Raw genomic sequence first — 5,656 nt, forward strand, 5'->3', positions numbered from 1 at the left:
TCGCCGAAGAACCGCTGAATCAAACAACATTTCTCGGTAGCGTACTCCATCAAGCTCCGTTATGGTGGCTCCTTCTTTATTGTCGAAGAAAAAAGGGCTCATGATGCCGAACCAAACCAAACAGTCACTCGTTGTGGATGCATTGGCTTCTTTTGCACGAACGGGTGGGTTTTACGAGCCCTGAATAAGACAATTCTGCTTATTAACATAACCACGGAGGTGAAAATGAGCTTTCCAAATTTCGTACAGTTTGAGTTGAAGGCTTACCACTTTGGAAATGAGATTTCCCACTTTTTTTGCCACCGTGTAGCGTTCCCATTTCGTAAGTGTCGAAGTTTTTACTAAATGGTCACATTTTCCAGAATGAAGTTTGACGTTGTAAAAGTCAAGGAGTAGGTAGTTTAAAATTCGAACACTTGATGGATTATCCTGTAGTACTCCGATTGGCTTGAAGTGTAATCGAAGAAGGAATTTACTGAAAAGCTACTCAGTGTCTTAACTGTCCAAGTCATTATGTACCTTACATTCTAATGGACTTGGGCGAAAACTTCCAACAGTTTATTTTTTTATATCTTGGCCTATTGACTTGGCTGAATCATGTCTTCGCTATAGGCTATGCCTTATGGTGAACTCGTTTAGTTGATTTGACAATGTAGTTTGCTTTGATCTGTTTATCGCGTAGGAGTCTAGGAGACTAATTCAGAAATTGGGTTAATTTGGCCACGCACTTGGTCGTCACCGAATTTCTGTTCAAGTCATCTGTTGATGGGTTCAGCTGTGGCTGTCCTAAATGAACGATTGTTTGATATACATTGACACTCGCACTTGGCCACAGATAATGAACTGATTCCTTTCAACCGTAGCGTCTGGTCTCATGTCTGGTAGCTTTTCGCGATTCATCGTTGTACTCCTGACATTGTGGAGTTTTCGTCATGATATTATCACATCCCAATATCACGGTTTTACCATGTCCACTGGTGGTGAAATGTAATATCCTGCCCCATGGGGGCGCTGCATTTACTTTCTACCAGCTCTAACTGCGACTGGGAATAATGTATGAGCACTTTCACCACTTTGCGAACAGCGCGCAAGATCTCTTTCGTGGCTGTGGTCGGAATACTCTCCTTCCCTCGAAACTCTCCAAACGCCCATCACGGTGGTGGTTAATAATTAAAAAAGCTTTTACGCCTGTCAGCGCCTCGACCTGGCGACCGAGAACTTCTTCTGAGTTCTGTATTTCCTTTCTTTCTGTTGTTCTGGGGCTACCTTCGGACATTAAGGGTTTGGTCCTTTACTAGCTAAGGCTTAATTATAAGATTCGCGGAAAGCTTTCAAAGGCGGTTCAGAAGAAATCTGGCCCTTTCGCGGCCGAGCCCAACGCCGAGTGCCGATGGGGCCTTTCGATGGCGCTGCAACGGGTGGGTGAGTGTAATAAAAACCTCTCCACCCGTCCGAGTCCGACTTCCGGTCCGATCCGTCCCAGTCCTCCGGAGCCTGACCTTTTGCGCTGAACCCCGGCCCGACATCGACTAGGTGGACTAGGAAAGGTTAACGAAGGACAACCTGTCGCGAATCGCTGGTCGACGGCAAGTGTTGTTGACCTTGGGCCACCCTCTTCGAAGTGTGCGGGGGCTCGATGTCGCGCTTCGTTGCTGGCCGGCTGCCCGAGTGAGGGTGAAAAATAGAAAAAGCCCGACCCAAGAGCCGGGACTGGACCGGACCCGGACGGTGGTAAGGTAATTTATCAACCGTTCCAAACGTCTCCATTTCCGTTCCGTCCACCGGAGCGTCCACCGTCGTGTCGAGTCGGACCAGGGTTAAGTAGTGTCCTCGGGGCCTCTCTCGTGAGCTTTCACCCAACAGCCAGCCACCAGAAGCCAGGGAACGCGCTCTGATGGGAAAAGGCACTTGAATATTCATACGGGGCGAAATGGCGGGGCGCATTCCTCGGAAGCCATTTCCGGTGCCAGACGGTAGACGGATTTGCATCACTTCCCCGAAGGGGGGCCAGGCTCAAGACAATCACATACGGGAGTTCGTACGATATTACAGCCCCGGTCTCTCCGGATTATGGCGGGAAAGGTACCACAGCCATCGCCGGGCGCCATCTAGTGGGCGTGAACCACTAGCCGAGATCTGTGCCCAAAACAGGATCCTCGAAATCGCACCAATTATCGAGACTTTTACCCAAAAGGGCCTTAAAGCTCGACACTACAAGTAATCAGCTGTAATCAACGATAATTTATGAAACAGTAATTAGATCTTCAGCTGAACAGCGGGCGCCACCTGGCGGACGGGTCCTGGCAGCGGTGGCTCGGTGGGAATCGATTTCGTCCCGACATGCTGCCCTTTCCAACGCGCTAGTTGCGCCCGTATCGTGTTACGCGACCAGCATCGCACGTGGTGACGTGTCTGTCGATGATAGATTTCGGTTGATTGAAGATATTGGTGCTTTTAGTGCTTCGTGTGGCCACCTGAAGCTGACAACGGTGTTTGGGGTTTGGTCGTAGGTCGATGGAAAATCGATGCCGATCATTCGGTGCTCGGGCGGTACGTGTCGTGCGTGCCGTGCCCTGGAGAGCGAGACGCATTACGAGACTCCTGCCCGAGACTTCCGTCCATCCGGACGACTACCGCGGGCCGCGCACCGGTCGTTGTATCCCTTTTACCACATTTTACGATCCCATTTTCTGCCATTCTCGGCTCCATTCCAGGCTCTGTCGGTCTGTCGGTGATCTGATCCACGCTTGCCTCATGGGGGCCCATAATGCGTGGTGGCCTCCGTATTGTGGGATCTTTTATTTTGGGTCCGAAAATTTGACCGAAAATCGGATCCACTGATTCGGGTGGGCTGTGGACTGGGAAAGCGTGTACGAGTAAAACGACCTCCAGTTATCGGCTTGCCATCGTCTGGTTATTAGTCGAGTTTGGGCGGGTACGCCCTGGTATTCTGTCAATACTTTATGAACCTTCCAAATGGCATCGTGATGCGTGGTCCGAACGGCTAATCTTGTTAGTGTAGGTGACCCAACCTATTCCACGGCCTTTGGAACCACCGGTCCTACGGTGTGTCCTCGCATTTCCGTGGAACAGGTTTCCAACAATCCTCAGGACCTGGGCGCATATCATGAGTGTGATCAGGAAAAGTAATCTTGAGTTCGCAGCACAACGGAGGCAGCAGGTCCGTGAATAAGTTAGGGTGCCCCCGAATAGTATGTTCGGACGCCGCCGAGGTCGGATTTTCGGTAATCAAAGCGACTTATGCTTCATCGATTCATCAAGCACCTTCGGCAGGCCTGCTGTTGCTGCTGCTGATTGCGCTGGTTGCGGATCACGATTGATCGCCTTCTCCGTGGCCACAGATGGGCCGCCTGATCAAAGTAAATTCATTGTAATAACGGAACCGGGGTGACGGCGCTCATAAATTCTACCTAATTACCTTTGGCGGAGGGCTTTTCTTTTCCCCGAAGGAACCACCGGGAGAATCACGAAACGGAAATGCTGGGGTCGCCTGTAATTCCAATCATTGAACGGGGCTGACCGAAAAGGGGCTTGCCGTATCAGCGGGCTTCTATTGCTATTTATTGGTTAGCCCGACTCCGATGACTCCAATGGGTTCGAATTTATCGCAAACAAGTATTTATGATAAGACATGTTGGCGTAGTTCGTCCATTGCTTCGGCTCGGGCTTAATTCGATCTCTGGTGAAAACACCAATGCACGGTTCTCCGGTAGACAACCGAGGATTTATTGTCCTGCGGACCACTGGAGCGCCTTTTTGTGATTTATAGAAGAGTTAACGTTTTGGGTTGGAATTGTTGGAAGAACGTGGTTGGAAAGTGCAACTGACACGAGCAATAGAAATCATAATCTTTTCTCTTGCCAATAATATTTTGTTGATGTTTGTTGAGGTTGATTTTGTATGTTCAAATTGCCGAAATGTGTCAAAACAATCCAGAAAAATTCTCTTTGTTTCAATGTGACTCAATTTTGCCTAGACTATGGACAAACGGCCAACAAACGAGTTGCATGCTGGAAGAAGTTGATACCAGACCCATGTTTGCACCCAACTTATGTTGTCAAAATTAATTGGGTGAAATTCAATAGTTGATCGAAAAATCCATTAAATTAGCATCGACAGAATGAAAGAATTCAGTGCGTGGACGAAATGGAGTGTAGCACTAGGTTTCTTGGCCATTCTTAGCCTTAGCTTTCCGGTAATAAACAGTTTTCGATACAGTGTTCCGATAAGAAACTGCATTGACTAGTACGTCAGGCTCCACCTTACCGACTGTTACCTTTGATAACATAATTCCTTTTGTTTGCCTCAAATTCAACCTCAACCCAGAACCTCAAATTCACATCTTTTCATCAAGTCAAATAAATATGACCTTGAAGTCGAATAAATATTTGAGAGATTCGAGAATTGTTCGAAATGGAATTTCTCCATTAGAGAAACCCAATGTTTGTAAAGCTATCATCCTGATCAGCCTGGTTTTGTTTGCTGTGGTGTGAGATGATGTGTTTTTTGGATGTGTAAGGTTTGACCTTGAGTTCAATTTTTAGCATGCTTCGATTACTTTGGCTGGATTGCTTCAGTTCTTTGATTCGCGTTCTTTCGAAGATTTCCCGCGAGTCACGGCCACATTTTCCGAGCCATTTCCGAAGATGGCGTTTCCTCCAGTGAACTGAGATGCAACTAGCTGTCATTAATGCACGTATTTGACGTACCTGTCATTCTTTTTTGAAGGAATATGAGTGTTTGAGGTTATGTAAAAGATGTCACGCCCCATCCTGTGTATAGCGAGGATGTTGATTTTAAATAACGTGGTTAGGCATTGGGTCTGTCAGTGAGATGATTCTTTGTTGGTTCCAACGTAGCTTTTATTCGGTACAAACCGCCGAGTGTAGTTGGTCATCTAGTCGAACTATCGAATGTTCGTAGACATCTTTTACATCTTGATACTTTTCAAAATGAAAGCAATAAACACAATCAGACTATGCCTTCGACTATATTTACACGCCCAGCGCATCATAAAATCGTCGTCGATGGCTTGGGTTCACGCCCAGTCACGCCCCGAAATGAACATCAAAGGGCCAAACCGGGAAATCGTTCCGCGTAGTCAGCAGACGACTAAAACTTCAAACACGGCCCAGCGTCCAACGCCATCACCCGCCGTTCGCAGGAATGCCGTCCTGCCATTTCCTTTAGCCATTTCCCATTTGGCGCTCGAAACAAAAAAAAAAAATGGAAACGCACACAAATAATTTCAAAGCGCATCGCGCGGCCATTAGCGGACCAAACCTGCGAGACCGTTTCAAGTCGGTGGTCGAGCGTCTGGGGCGTGCGTTGTTTGGAAAACAACGGATTGGGCCACATGATTGAGGTTTTCCGTTTCGCGGCCCAAGCGAAGGCCAGGGAAATAAAAAACACGCCCGACAGACCCTCTCGCCCCCGGTTCTCGTACTTTATTGATGTTTGGCCGTGTCTGGTCTGGTCCCGGTCCCGGCACCACCGGCAGATGGCGCCCGGCTCGGTTCGATGGGTTTCCTCGGTTCGCGAACAAAACACGGCCGTCGGAAAAAAAACCCCGGGCTCGAGATTGGAGATCATCAAATAAAAGCGGTAGACGAATCAATCGAGAGAAGCACCCCTT

This window comes from Anopheles bellator, chromosome 2 (genome assembly GCF_943735745.2).
Source record: "Anopheles bellator chromosome 2, idAnoBellAS_SP24_06.2, whole genome shotgun sequence".
Lineage (NCBI taxonomy): Eukaryota > Metazoa > Arthropoda > Insecta > Diptera > Culicidae > Anopheles > Anopheles bellator.